Source organism: Peromyscus eremicus, chromosome 14 (assembly GCF_949786415.1).
Source record: "Peromyscus eremicus chromosome 14, PerEre_H2_v1, whole genome shotgun sequence".
Classification (NCBI taxonomy): domain Eukaryota; kingdom Metazoa; phylum Chordata; class Mammalia; order Rodentia; family Cricetidae; genus Peromyscus; species Peromyscus eremicus.
Window position 1 is genome coordinate 76,101,213 of NC_081430.1, and position 16,246 is coordinate 76,117,458.

At 41.9% G+C, this 16,246-nt stretch overlaps 1 long non-coding RNA gene across 1 annotated transcript in view; it reads left to right on the forward strand.

Annotated features, from left to right (window-relative positions):
• Positions 1 to 9,040, forward strand: part of LOC131924088 (uncharacterized) — a 30,403-nt gene extending 21,363 nt beyond the window's left edge. The window contains exon 3 of the long non-coding RNA XR_009382779.1: positions 8,427 to 9,040. This is a non-coding gene — a long non-coding RNA (uncharacterized LOC131924088). The remainder of the gene's footprint in view (positions 1 to 8,426) is intronic.
• The last annotated feature ends 7,206 nt before the right edge of the window (positions 9,041 to 16,246 follow it).

Sequence of the window (16,246 nt, forward strand, 5' to 3'; positions counted from 1 at the left end):
ATAGACACATATGAAAACATCACATTGGCTGGTGTAATAGGATACACCTGTAATGCTGGTCCTCGTGAGGTGGAGGCTTCCAGCCTTGGCCATGCATAGCCAAATTTTATCTCAAACATGCACACACACACCAATCATACTGTACACATGTGCAATTTTTCTTTGTCAATGAAGAACTTAAAATACTTAAAATTCTTTAAAAAACGTTCATGGCCACCAAAAAGTAAAAATAGCTCAGATATATCCTTTAGCTGGTGAATAAACAAAATGCAATATATCCATAAATGAAATATTATTTAGTCATAAAAAATAATGGAGTCTTGCTTTATGCTACAATATAAACAAATCTTGAAAGCATTATGCCGAATGAAACAGGCAAGGCATAAAAGAACATATATTGTATGCTGTTTGTGTCAAACGTCCAGAATAAGAAAAACCATAAAGAGGCCAGCCTGGTCTGTAGAGTGAGATCCAGGACAGGCACCAAAACTACACAGAGAAACCCCATCTTGAAACAAAAAAAAGAAAAACTATAAAGACAGAAATCAGATTAGTGGTTGTACAGGGAATGAGAACAAAGGATAATTTTGACTAGCTGAGAATTCTTTCAGGGTGATGAAAATATTCTGAAATTAGTGGTGATGGCTGGGTAACACAGTAAATATATTAAACCCACAGAATTATACATTTTAAAATGGTGAACTTTATGTAAAACGTGTTTATGCTGTGTACAGGGTGTGTGTGTGTGTGTGTGATGGTATATGCACGTATTGTGTGCAGGGATGTGTGTCCATGTATATGCACATGCAGAAGCCAGAGGCAGGTGTCTGGTGTCATCCCTGTCGCTCTCCATCTTACTTTCTGGGACAGGGCCTCTCACTGAACCTGAGGCCCATCATTCCTGCTAGCCTGGCTAGCCATGAACTCCTCACAACGACCCATCTCTCTCCTAATGATGGGGGACTTACAAGTATGCAAGACCCTACCCTGCTTTTACATGGGTGCACCCCTTGCTTTCACAGCCAATGCTCTGATCCACAGAACCATCTCCCCCGACCTCTTAAAACATCAGAAGAATTAAGTCAGGTACCTATGGGATCCAGAATATGAGCATCTTCAAACCCAAAGACTGGGAGTACCCTTTAAAGGCACCTAGGATGAGCAAGTGAATCAGACAGAGTTAGTCTGCCAAGGAAACAGAGACGAGGCAGATAATCACGAGAGCAGCCAAGACAGCTAACAGCTCACAGAGGAGCATGGAGCATCTTTGTGTGGATCTCTGCAAGTCCCAGCTGCACATTCTGGAGACCCCACACCTGTTTATGGTTGCTGGGGGTGATTTCTATTACTTAGAACTAAACAATTCCTAAGATACACATCAGGTAAATAGCAATAATTACAGCATGCGGTTCCCCTCCCCCATGCCACCTGCCCTAATTTGCTTTCTATTGCTGTGATAAAGCCCATGATCAAACACACTTGGGCGGGGGAGGTTTATTTGCCTTATTCCTTACAGCCCATCATGAAGGGAAGTCAGGGCAGGAACTCAAGGCAGGAACCTGAAGGCAGGAACTGAAATAGAGTCCATAGAGGAATGCCACTTACTGGCTTACTCTGCCTGCTTTCCTATATAACTCAGGGCCACCTCCCTGGTGGTAACACCACCCACAAGGAGCTGGGTCATCCCATATCAATAATTAATCAACAAAATGTCCCACAGGCTTGTCTACAGACCAATCTGATGGAAGCATTTTCTCATCTGAGGGTCCCTCTTCCAATTTGCCCCTGCTGTGTGTCAAGTTCACAAAATAAACAAACAAACAACACCATTAGTCAGCACACAACCAGAAAGTTGAAAGCATGTCTAGGTTTTTCAGAGTCTCTAAAGAAGATGAAAAAAATAATTAAATGTCTGAAGCTGCTTAAGGAAGAAAAGAAAGGTCAAAACAGGTAGTACATGACTACAATCCCGGCACTGAGAAAGTTCCAACCTGGGCTACACAGAAGACCCTGTCTCAAAAAGAGACAGCTGGAGAGGGAGGAGGAAAAACAGTAATCCTACTTCACTTGGTCAGCGGCATATCTACACTTGAGTATTCCTGAGGCCCAAGCACGGCACGAGCTTAAAGTAACATGTTTAGCCCAAGGGGTTTTAGGTACAGAGGGGACAGCAGCTGCTGGCCTGCACGGACACCTCCATCGACAGTTGAGGAAAGCCTTATTTCAGAAAATTCCTCTTAAGTTTTCTTCCTCTGCCCTACCTACCCTGACCTTATTTTCAACTGCCAAGCTAAATGGTTAAATGTTGGGCAGGATGCTGGCCAAATCTAGAAGAGAAGATTGGGTCATTACAATGTCTGTCTTTTGTTAAAATCACCCACATATGAGCCTAGCTTTTCTCCCAAAGCATAAAGTAGTATGATATATGGTAGGGACAGATCTGGTGAACACCCTCCATAATAGCATCTGGGAAAATTAACTTCCATTGATTTGCTATTAAAATTCTACATCCATAACTACTTTGTATAATGATTTACTTGGCGGTGCTGATTTTAAGTCATGAGCTGGCAGGTGCACAGGTACTTGTATAGAAGAGAGTACAATCCTTTTAAGGACAAGGTGCATAGTGGGGGAGGATAACTAAATTCAGCATCACTGTTCACCCCAAGGCTCCAGGAGACCAAAATCTCTGCATCTTTTAAAGATGAGTACTTAGAAAATCAGGATGATATCTGTGAGGTCATTAGACCTTAGCCTAAATCTAATTTGAATAATCACATTTCATTCCACCCTGAGTCAGTGGAGGACCCTGATTAATAATCAGCATTTTCTACATGCCAGTGAAGTGTTTGTTGCTATAAATAGACAGAGTTAACAATCTAATTAGCTAGAGGAACTGGCAAGATGAATACTCTGTTCAGGGAGAAAGATAGACGACAATATTTTTAAGATTTGTGAGTACTGCACTGTCCCTGACCCTACTCCATTAGCAGTTATTGTTTAAGTTCACTCCGTTAACCCTCATTTTAAAAACATCCCTTCCAAGAGCTGTTACCTTTTCTTCCTGAGGGCAGACATTTCCACAGTAAATATTCTGTACTGATACCATAGAACACTGAGGCCCCTAAGGAGGAAACATTGCTGTAGACTCACTGGTTACACATGCTGCTGTCATTCTAACATTTCTGCCCACTGGTAGTTTATAGCCCTTGGACTTACCATCCTCAGTCACCAGCTAGACTCTATGGCCAAGGAGAGAAATTTCCGCCATTGTCTTCGTCACAGTGGTTACTTGACTCTCCCAGAAGCTCTTCGACATTTTCATCTACTCATTCTCAAGGAAATAAACGTAATACAGGCCAGGCCTCCTTGGACAAAGGAATCTTTTCACTTTAATTATTTATAGTCTGAGATTCATAGTCTGATTCCAATCTGAGAGCTTACTATTGAACAATATGCTTTAAAAAATATTCTCAAATTTGTGCCCATGTTTAACGTATATAAATCAGTTCCCCTCTTCATTATCCTCTCTGCTTTCCTCTCCCCACTCAACCCCTTCTTATCAACAGATTCTCCATAAGCTTCCATATCCTTTTGTGCCTGTGTCCCATTGTGTTTAATTAGGGGTGCCTGCATGGGCATGGGTGGGGCTTATTTACTAGATCAAGGGTAACTTGCCGGTGGCGATACCACTAAGGAATATGACTCCCCCTCCCACAGTGACCATTAACAGCCTATAGCTCCTTAGGGATGGGTGGGGCCTCGTGAATCCCTGTGCCATCCACAGTGAGATGTTGATGGGTTTAGTCCCGTCCCCATTTGTACTCATATCCCCTGCTGCTGTGAGTTCACGTAAAAAATGCACCTTTGACCACACTAGGACATCTCTCCTCCTCTTTTCCTCCTTTCTTATTTCGTCTGCAATTAAGTGTCTCCTTTGCTTATCTTTTTCCTCAAAAAGGGGTAGCCGATTTCCAAGGTAGCAGTGCTGATCCCTCATAGATTAGCCAGTCTCTGGCCTTTACAGAGTAGCTCAAAGATGGGATCTTCCTTGTTCACCTACTGTCCAAGTGCACACAGTGTGGCAGCAGCTGTGGGAACAGGGCCTGGGGGCCATGTGGTTCCTTTTCCTACTGCCAAACTTCTCTGCACAGTAGTCTGTATCTATTGCTTGATCTTCCACCTTCATTGCTGTGTCGAGTGTCACCAATGGCGTCTTGGGGACAAGGTCTCATTTCTGTGGCCTTATGAAACATCTTCCACCACTGAATAGGTTTTTCATCCTTCCAATTCTCCAATCCCATGGGTGAAGGGAGCATCCTTTTCATTTTCCCTTGAAAACTTTCGTGCTGCCGATGCCAGTTAAAGTTGATTTCAGATAAGTACGCACCCAGTATTTTTTATACAAAGGTTTACTTGTTATTTATCTGAAATTCAAATTGAACGAGATGTCCTATATTTTTATCAGGCAACCCTACTTGGTGATGATAAATTTGTGTCTCTCTCTCTCCAGGCTTTGGACTTTGTTCCTATTATTTCCTTTATCCTCACTTGTCCCTCTCTGAATTTATCTTTTCTACCAGGCTCAACCATCATATCGCTTCGAGATCACCTTCCTCTTTCCTCTGAACTCTTTAAACATATTCAGCAGTTCTATATGCATTCCTGTCACATATATCTTTTCTATTGTCTTAAATTATTATTCAAACCTTCCGTGTGTTTATTATTTGTTGCTTACACTTGATTTTAAACTCCCTGAGGTCAGAATTCTTTGGATCACAAATCCTGTAGCACAGCCCACTGATGGGCTGCCAACGACTTAGGAAATCCCCAGCTTTTATTTTCTACGCATCAAATAATCTTTTACATTTTTATACCAGGCTGCTCCCTGGAAATGCTTCTGCTACATTTCTTTAGTCTACTTACTCTGACTCCCCAGGATGCATGTCCCACCTCTTCCCCCTCCTCACTCTTAGCTGATGACCTTGCTTCCCACACTGCTGGGAAAATAGAAAAAAAATAGCAATCAGAGAAAAGTCCCATGAGCTCTCACTTGTATAACAAACAACCTAGCTGTGTCTGTACCCATACATCCTGCCTTCCTTCTTGTGACAGGGAATCCACTCAAGGCTTCTTTTTAAGGATCAGCCCCTCCCCTGTTCACTGGCTCTCCTCTCAAGAGCTACTCAAGGACATTGCCACAGCAAGTCTCTCATCTGTCCCCTATATCATTTTCTTCTTTGTAGAGGTTGTTACCATTAACATGGTTCAGTTATTTCCCTCTTTAATAAGTAAACAAATAAACAAACCCTCTCTCCTTGACAACAAATCACCCTACAGCTATTTTTCTGCCCCCTTTGCAGGAAAAAAAAAAAAAATTCCTCCAAAGAGTTTGTACTGAATTTCCACTTCGCCTGCTAACATTTTCCTTTGAATCCACTATAATCACGATTTTGTCCCACCTACGCCTCAACTGCTCTCATCAAGGTTACTTATTAATCACCCCAAAATTGCTATGCTGAAGGATAGCAACTCAGTTCTCGCCTGACTCCACCAGTCAGCAATATGTGAACAGCGTTTATTGTTTTAGCAATTGTCCTTCTCTCGTCGGCGTAATAAGTTTTGAAGCATTCTTGAAATAGCATCTTCACTTAACTTCTACATCATCACTTCCGGCATAGGTGTGGGCTAGAAGTCTGAAATCAAGGTGTCAGCAAGGCCATGCTTCCTTTGAAGCTTCTGGAGTGGGGGAGGAAATTTTGCTGTGCCTCTTTCTAGCTCCTGGGGTGTGCTCTCGATCCTTGACAATCCTTAACTTATAGATATATCACTCCAAACTCCACCCACAACACTATATGGCATCCAACCAATCTGTCAGCGTTTGAATCTGAACTGCTTTTTATAAGGACATCAGTTGTTGGGCAAAGGCAAACCCAAATCTAGTATGGCACTGCCATAGTTTGATTACATTCTACAAAGAAGCCCCATCCCAAAGAAAGTCACTTTTTACAGGTATTAGGGTTAGGCCTTAGTCCTCTTGGGGGGAGGAAGGTAGAAAGGGACACAATTAAACTCCTGACAGTATCTAAAGGGTCTGGAAACATCTTCTAAGGAGCAAGTCAGAAATGGAAGTCTTCATATTGCTAGAAGGTGTGCATGTCCAAAGACAGCCCAGTCATGCGTGGATCAGACACAGGCCAGGGTTTCCTGAAAACTGAAAACAAGCAAAGAACACTCTACCTAAAGGCGTGAAATTGTCATCCTGGTGGGAAAGGGTTTGGCAGAATGCCCTTGTTTCTCTAAGAGGCAGATTGATCCATAGAGTAATCTACTTTAATCAGCGTTATGTAAGCCTGCAAAAGGGCATGCAGAGCAAGCTGGGATGCAAGGAGGCAGAGCTCGGGGAGGCAGAGCTCGGGGAGGCATCTTGCCCTACATTGTTATGCGGTGCTACTGCGCAGCTGGCACACCTTTCTGCCTGCTCTGCCTTGAGCACCTCACCCGGCAACTAACCCACTTTAGTCAGACGTCCAATGGTAAGGCGGGTTCTATATTTAGACCGTGCTCTCTGCCTGAGGATGAACTGAACTGGCCGCAGTGTCACACCTTGACACAGCTCTGTTCCTTTGCCTTGTGTTCATTGTGGGGACCACCAGCCTTCTCTGGAACATGAACTTAACATGCTTTCGAAGCTAGAGGGACTGCAGAAGTTCACCAAAATCAACTCCTTTTTACAGCATCTAGGTGCAGACTTTGAATCCGTCTTAGTATTTCTTAGCTGTGTTCCTTTGGACCTAATTTTTTTTTTAATCTATGTCTCATCTAGAAAATGTAGACACTAGTGGTATTTGCCTCAAAGGCCATAGACAAACAAGCAGATTCATGCAAAGCCTCAAAATATTTTTTGGCACATAGTAAATTCAGAAGAAAATTTGACTGTTCCTGCTGTCATTTTATCAGACCATCCCACTAAGGCTCAGAGACATGATGTGGCTGTCCAGGTTAAGCAGCAATTTAGTACACAATCAGACCTGGAATTGCTCTGCTGGGGCACTACTCTCTTATTAGGTCCACAGTTGGCACACTTAGAGTAGCTCCCTTGAGGTGGATAAGAAAGGTAGGAGTCATGCCTCACCAACTCCATGGGCTCTGGCTTTAATTTGTTTCCCAGACTGCCTAATTGTCACTGTGAAAGCCTGGAGGTGGTCTTAAGGGGATGAGATAATAACAATAACAGCAAGTTAGATTGGAGGGGCATGAGATTAAAGGTAGGAAAGTCACTTAGCGATCCTTACAGTAGTCCAGCTGGTCATGATGAGATGGGAAGAAAGAATGGGGAAATTAAGTTTATTAAAAATAAAACCACAACAAACTAAGGTGGTTTATTAGCAACAAAAGTGCAAAGCCAGCCAGTGAAAATATGAGTGCTTTCCCATTTACAGCATGAAGGCAGACTCTGGACTCGTGAGTCTGAGTTGATGAAAGTTTGCGGTCACATCACCCAGTTAGAAATTTAAAGGAAAAGAAAACTGCTTAGGTGGGGACCCTAAGATGATTCCAGAACTACTTCAATCCTATGAGGACAGTGAAGAGGAAGCAAAGGAGGAGCTGTCCCTTCCCCTCTACCTCTAGACAAGAGAGTGGTAATGGCCGAACATTGACAAGTCCAAGAAAGCACTGGTTTACACAGCATGGGGCGGGGGGGGGGGGGGGGGGCTGAGATGTGGTACTGAAAAGCCCAAGTATATTGAAGAAAGGCACCCATAGAATTTCCCTCAAGAATAAGAAGGAGACATATTAGAAAAAATATCTCTGGGGGTAGACAAGATGGCTCAGTAAGTAGAGGTATCTGCCACCAAGTCTTACAACCCCAAGTTGGATCCTTGAGACCCACATGGTAGAAATAGAGAGCTGACTTGTGCAAGTTGCTCTCTGACCTCCACATGCATGCTGTGGCGTGTGTGCATGCCCATACACATACATACAAAATAAATAAGTAGACAGAATTATTTGTAAAACTCTCCACCCCATTCACATCAGTTCATCAGGTTGCATTCTTAGGCCTCGGATTAGAACTCAAATAGTAAAGGGGCTGAAATGGGGTGCCCCACCTTAGGAAGAAACTGGGAGGTGGTAAGAAGTGAAGATGGTGGTGAGGGTGGTGACCTCATCTCTAAGCAGCAATTTGGAGGATGTAAGTCTTCCCCGTCAAACTTAGTATAAACAAAAAGTGCTTCCAAAAACCAGTTCTTATTCCAAACTCCAGGCTGGCCTCGAACTCACCATGATCCTCCTGTCTCAGCCTCCTGACCTCTGGAACTTCAGGTATGCACCATCATGTGCAACCAAATATTTGTTATTCATATCTACTTCCTAATATAGGTCTTAGAACATCCTACAAGTCTCACTGATTGCTCTCTTTGCAGATATAAAAGTCAAGATTTGGGAAAGTCACAGGACTTGCGTTCGATGCTACATTAAGTGCATTTTCAAGTCTGTCTGGATCATGGCAGAAGGTTTGGTGGGAAAGGAGAGCCAAGTGAAAGAATGAAGTCACACATAAAGAACTTTGAGTGGGTAGCTTGAGACGTTACATCCCGCTGGCAGGATAAAGGGAACATCCTAGCTTCACTCTGCTCCTAGACTGACGCCTCCAAGATGGGAACCTTTGGAAAAATACGGAATGGACCTAAGTGCCCATCAACAAATGTCCATCCTTAATGAAGGAAAGCATGTCATTTGTGACCACCTGGAAGAACCTAGAACTCATTATGCTTCGTGAAGTAACCAGGCACAAGAAGACAAATACTGCATGACCTCACACACATGTGGCATCTGTGGAGATCGAGTGTACAGTAGGTAGTAGAATGCAGGTTACCAGAAGCTGGGCTTGGGGATGAGAAATGCTGACCGAAGAGCACAAAATTTCATTTAGATGGGAAGAATATGTTTTCAAAATCTAGTGTACGGCATGGTAATTATAGACGATAATAATAATAGACTGCATATCTCAAAACAATTAAAGAAAAAGGTATGTTAATTAGTGTCACCTAATCATTCTGTAGTATATTAAATCACAACATTGTACCCCATAAGTATATATGGTTGCCAATTCAAAATAAAAATTGTGGGTTGGGGGAGGAGAATGTAGACCTTTGAAAATTTCTGAAGCAAATTCATTCATGTGCTCACAGGTATTTTTAGTACATACTATTACCAGGCTGGTCTTGTTCTAAATGCAAGGATACAGGGCAAGGGCAACACAAGAGTTCGTGCTTAGAGAAGGCAAATCATAAACTAACAAGTAAGAAATGTTCAAAGCTGAGTGTGGTGGCACAGACCTATAATCCCAGCACTCTAGACTTGGAGACTGGAAGAATGCAAATTCCAGACCAACCTGGGCTGCATAGCAATTCCAGGCCTACCTGCTAGGTAGGAAGAAGGAAAGGGAGGGAGGGAAAAAGGAAGGATCGAAAGCAGGGGGGTGGGGCACTAAGTGCTACAGATAAGAGCGCTACAGAAAGCCTATGCGGTCTGAATGCTGAGAGGTTTGTTTTTATTCTAGGCTTAAAGGAAAGCAAGCGCAGGGTTTGGAGTAGAAGCGTGATGGTTGTTTATTTATTTATTTATTTATGTTTCTAAAAGTTCCTTTAGCTGTGGCACAGAGACAGAATGGTGGGGCAGCACCAACAGTAGCTGGAAGAGCACTCTGCAGCCTAAATGAAACCCAAGAGTGGCTTCAGTTGGAGTGAAAAGCAGCAACTTGGAGAAAGTGGATGGATGGATGTGGCGTATCCTGTGTTTTGGGCAGAGTGCTAATGGACTAGATGTAGAGAGGCAAGAGGGGGAGGGAGGCTGAGAATAACTCATACAGCTAAGTCCTCGTCTGTCCGGGTAAGAGGCAATACTTTTTTTTTTTTTAAGGCAATACTTTTAAGTTCAAACAAGGGCTACGGTAATTCAAAATAGCCAAAGCTGTAGAGCTGCACACAGAACCAGGAAGGATCTAAGCTTCACTGGCTCTAAATTTAAATTCTGTTTTCACCACTAATTATATATTTTTTCTACACATTTTCTTACATCTCTGAGCATGTATTTACAGTGCCTACCTCCTAATATTGTTATAATTCACATAGAATGCTTAACACAATAGTACGCTATAATAAATATTAGACTGCTATTATCATCTTAAGATTTATTTGTTATTATGTGTCTGTGTGTGGGTATGTGTACATGAGTGCAGGTGTCGTCAAAGGCCCAAAGATGGGATTATGTTCCCTGGAACTGGAGTTGCAGGCTACTGTGAGTCACCTGATGTGGATGCTGGGAACCAAACCAACTCAGGTCCTCTGGAAAAATAGAAAACACTTTGAACGCTGACCAGCTCTCAAGTCCCTGTTCTTATTTTCCTTAAGAATTATTTACAAGGAAACAAGCTATTACTTTTTGGATCTTCACCATGCTTAGCTTCTAGATCACTTACTTCTTAACGTATTTCTAATTCTGCTGTTCTTTTAGATCTGAAAATAGTATCTCTTTGAGTTGGGTTCGCAAAATAAAAGCAATTGTTCACCTGCTCTCTGGATGCTTGCTTCATGCCAACAAACACAGGCTTCTAAGTCTGCCCCAGGCATCCTAGCCAGGGACATCTGGCAACTACACTATTTTCACAGACTACCCCAGCCAACCCTGTTCAAGCTAACGAGAGTTTCCTTGATTATACTGGCATATTTACAAGCACAACTCAAGTGTTAATGCTATACAATGAAGTGTGGTTATTCATGAATGGAGTTAGGGAACATAGCTGCATTAATCATCTGATTGACTAGAATCTTTAGATATATAGAGATGAGATAGATAGATAGATAGATAGATAGATAGATAGATAGATAGACAGATAGATGATAGACAGACATATTAGCGGCAACATATAGGAAGATTTATATCATGACCCAGTTTTTAGTGTATAACAGAAACACAGCATCATGAAATGGCATTTACTCTTACTTCATATGGTATACTGCAAAAGGTCCTGTTCTTGTTTCCATAACCACTGTGGGTAAAGGCCCATTGATCCCTGGTCCTGCAGAAATCAGAGGCCAGAATACCTGGCAGACTCTTGTCCCCCTGGAGATGAAGGTCTCCTTTTTCTCCCCTACCACTTTTTAAAAAAAATTCTGTTCACATCCATTGACACTGATTTCAGGTTCTGTTAATAGGTCACAACTCTTAGTTTAAAAAGCTAGTGTCATAATTAATTTTTGTCAACTTGATATAAACTAGAGATAACTTAAGAAGAAGGAACCTCAATTGTGGGATCGCCTTCATCAGATTGGCCCATGGGCATGTCTGTGGGGGATTTTCCTGATTTCTGATTGATGTGGGAGGGTCCAGCCTGTTGTGCAATGGCTCTGTAAGAAAGGCAGTTGAGCAAGCCAGGAGAAGCAAGCAAGTAAACAATCCGAACAGTTCCTGCTTCCGGATTCCTGCCTTGAGCTCCTGCCCTGGCTTCCCTTTGATGGACCTGAATGCCAAATACTCACCCACCCCCAAAAGCCAAATAACCCCCAGACCTCCTCTGCTGCTCTGATCATGTTTCTTCACAGCAACAGAGAAGCAAACTAGGAAAAGTCCTCAGAAGGGTCTCAGCTGATGGACTGGTTTTTAGCTTAGAGTCAATATGTGTTTCTCAGAGAGCTCAAGTCCATAGACTCCGCATTTGAGGCAGACCATGGTTCCCATGTACTTGAACTCTGCAACTGTGTAAGGCACTCGTTACTCATAATTCCCCAACGACGCTTTTAATTCAAGTGCCAGCCCATCTGTTAAGACCTATTTATTGCTTTTTAAGAGAAAAAAAAAATTAACAGTAAATTAGGAATTCCAGGCTCATGCTAACCAGGATTTTTCCCCACTTTGTAAAATCCTTCCATCTGTCTGGCCTCTTTTGGACACAACTCAACTAGGAGCCCACAGCTCATCAAATCAAATGAGGGTGTTGTCAAAAATACGCCAAACTATTGTGTCACTTGTTTTATTTTGTAAAGGAGACTTAAAATACTATTTAACATAATGAGTTGTTTGTTTTGGTGCTTTGCTTTTCTTTTATTGCAGAAACCTCAGTTTACCACTATGGACAGCAGGCTTCCCAGGACAGTCCCGGTGTACCTCATGCAAACCGGGGTAAGACCCGTTCCACTGGAACACAGGTCCGTGGTGGAAAGACAAACCATTGTGGGACAGGGGAGAAACCAAGGGCTCTAATTCTGAACCTCTCTGGATCAGGACCCTCGCCATGAGAACAACGACCTCATCAGGCTTGCTGCCTATCCCTTGCCGTGCCTAACCCAAAGGAGGCTGATGCTATCTTAGAATTCCATCCCCCAACGAGTCATTGAATCCCTGACTAGTTCTCTTTCATGACCTAACTTTGATATTTAAAATAATAGCTGCCTACCTACATCCCAATGCTGTTTGACTTCTAATCAGAAGTTGAAGGGCATACGTAAGATAAAGAGTTCAATAGTTACTGCCAGGTTGCTAACACCAGAGCCTGACGGCCAATGGAGAGCTCCTCCTCCCCTACCAAACGGAATCCCGTGATCTCAGGACTTATGGATAACCTGTCTAATGCTCAGTTTTCTCATTAGGTTATCTGGAGACTATAAAACAGTAAATCATATGGAGCATTTCATATACTCTCTTGTAAAAAAAATTAAGCCCACAAATGGAGAATGCTGTTGTTATTGTTGCGAAAGAATCTGCAATGACTTGTAGAAGCAGAGCGACCAAAATGTGAAAACTGGGGGTGGGGGTGGGGGGTGGGGGGGGGGGAGAAGAAGGAAAAAGAAAACATAATAAGGAGATGTACTTGAGATAAATCTGACGGCAAAATCAAACGCTTAGGTTTGGAAAGCAGTGCCACAATGCAAAATAAGGGGCTGATGAAGCTGGGGAAGAAAAGCTGGGAAATGATCTCAAATGCAGTAGTTAGGAAGCAGTGCTTCCCTGAGTCAGTGTAATGTCACCATGCTGGGTACTGCTTAATCATGCAAATATCTTGTCATCTAATCACAGGAGCCTATTAAAGCCGACGCTTATTTTTCAATTCCCCTTCACATCGTTTTCATCTCTTCTGGTTGCTTTCTGATTCTGGAGAGACCTCTTCAAGAAAGCTAATTTTTGTTTACTCAAAATATGCTTGTTATGGACTCTGTCTCCACTAAGCCCTCCTCTTGTTCTAGAATGCTAAATCGCTTTCTATGGTTCTAATCAGTGGGCCCCTTGAGTAGTACTTAAGCATTCTATGTATGATATCTGAAACAGAAATAATTAAAATGGAGGGCAGTCCCAGGAGACTAAAAATAACTGTTGCAGCATTCCGATTAGGTTTGTGCAACATAAGTCACCGCGCTGAGATAAACTATTTACCTGGTTTGCCCATTTCTCAAATAGGAATCCTGTCTGCAGCTTTCAGTTCAGCTCAGTGACTCTCTTAATGCCATCTGACAGGGTTCTTTTCAATGCACGGCTTCTAAAATCTGTCTCCTAAATACACAGGCAGAATATCTTCCCAGCCCAAATCAAACCACCGCTAAGATGCATATATCTATGAAAAGAAGAGATTCAGTTTAGTTGTGCTTTCTCGGTGATTTACTTTACTATTTTAGAAATTCTCTCTTTATTTCCAGTCTTGATTGGTTCTTCTTTGACAGTGTTTCCCCAACCTCTTTACCAAGTAAGTGACGGCCCATAAACAAAATGTGCCAGTAGAATATAATTTAAAGGAATCCTCGTTTAAAAAAAAATGCATTTGTAAAGTAAGCATTAGTTTGTAATGTTGAATAGTGGGCTCTTAATATCGAGCTTCATATTTAAATTTCTGCAGAGAACTTTGCTTAAAGTAAAACATCAAGGCTGTATTGTAAAGGAAAACAGTTCTGTATTAAAAAATTTTAGTAACTTTTTCCAGGGCATTCTGGGTAAGGTAGAAGGCTAGTCAGAATACTAGTTCCCTTCCCTGCTAATGGCAAGGAAAGGGCCCACCTCGAGATGCGTGAGGATTAAAAGTGATAATGTTCCTGGCTTTTAGTGGACACTTAACAAGAACTAGCTATTATCATCAGAGTCTCTAAGAGAGAGTAGGAAGCTGAGGGAGAGGAACGGGAAGAAAAGCTGGAAAATATTTCAGACTCGACTGCCAACTGCTGTCTTTCCACTGGTGTGTGCTACCATTTGGGGGAACTTTTGAAAACTTGGATTTCTATCTCTTTGGAAAACTTCTCCACTCCACTGATTTCCTGCTGTGTCATTGAGTGAGTGTAGAACCTTGCTTGTTTCACTCATATATTATCTGAGGCTAAGCCTGTATTAACAGATAATACTGACACTTATTGACGAGGTAAGAAAAAAAATGATGTAAGACATAGGAGGTTGGGACCTTAAGTATTTATTTAATGGTACTATTTCCTGAAGATATTAAACATCTTATAGAAGATGCTTCTTCAAGTCACTGTTTTTAAATATTCCATGATTTAACCCAACAATAGTACCATGATTCCCTGAAAATGTACAAACACTCTCACCTTCAACCATAAATCAGATTTCTCAAAGCTGAAGGGCTTGTATAGTTTGTGTGCCTACAAACTTGATCTAAATGTTTGGGAAACTATTAATGGTTCTTACCTGGTTCACATGCACTGGACTATAGGTCATATATGCAGGCTACAGAGCCTGCTGGTGTTGTATACAATATGCACAGGCTGTGTATTTCCAAGACAGTGGCATGAAAACGTTATAATCTTGCGTCATATCTGGAAATCTTGAGATTTATCTGTCATCAGTTCTTTTCCTACAGAAAGCCTGGTGCAGTGCCTTGCCTAAGGCAACCTTCCACATATAACTGATGAGGTTCTTAAGAAGTGTGTTTCTGCCTTGCAGCTCTTCCTGAATCTAGGTTCTAGCCACTTGACTTCCCAAAGGGGAAGATGGGAAAAAAAAAAGAGCCAAAATTAAATCAGTCAGACTGCCTAATAATAAAATCCTTACAGGAAAGGTTTTATTTAAAAACCTATTGGGGGCCATTGAGAAGGTCCAGTAGGTAAAGGTGCTTGTTGCCAAGTCTACAGACCTGAGATCAATCCCTAGAACCTACATGGTAGAAGGAGAAAACCAGTTCTCACAAGTTGGCCTCTGACCTCCACACATGCCAGTGCTACATGCATGCACACACACACACACACACACACACACACACACACACACACACATTTGTGTGTGTGCCAAGTAAATGTAATTTAAAAGTAAATTTTGATAGCTAAATAATAAATTTATAAAATATTTTTATATATAATAAAATAAATCACTCAGTTAAAATTATTGGCAAAAACAAGATTTAGATACATGTGGGCTTCTACAATATACCCCTCTAACACTGTTGTCAGTACATATTACGTTAATGCCTTTATCTTCAAAAAACAACTCTCTAGATACTACTCTCCCCCAAAGTGTTTATGTAGTGCTTATAGAAAACATGATGCCCATTTTGCAAACGAGAAAACTGAGGCTCCAGCATAATTTCCTAGTTACCATGATCAGCACCAACAGCAGTAACAAAACTGGAGTTACGGGATAACCCTAAAGCAGGGTCTGTTTCCCTGAAAATGAGAGGTTTCCCTGGATATAGGACTTTCGTGCAAACACTGGGAATCTTTAGGCCAACCAGGAGGTGTTTGCCCCATTCTGAAGCCTTACTTGCAGTTTTTTTCGTCTCTTTTGAAAGTTAGAAAGGTTGTCATTCCACCTCTGAGCAGATAAAGAGGATTATAAAGACAACCACCTTCAGTTGCACTGTGTATTTAAGTATTAAAGGATGCAATAGGAAACACAGAGCAAGACTAAAAAGAGCAGCTTGTTATAATGCGGACATTTCGTTCTTCAAGCTTCTACCTCTGCATCTTAATTCTTTTATAATAGTCATCCATTATAATTGAAAAATAACCCTGCCACTCAGATTACCCAACAGTTTTCACTGTCAGGTATATACTCAAAAGAGTGGCCAGTAAAGAATGAGCCAAGTACTTAGATATGTTCCCTGCAGCACTACTCACTGTAAGCAAAAGGTGGGAACTCAAGTATCCATCAGAAGACGAGTGGATAAACAAAGTATTTCACATACTCACAACAGAATAGTATTTGATTACAAAAAGAAAAGGAAATCTGGCTCATGATACAAGGTAGATGAACC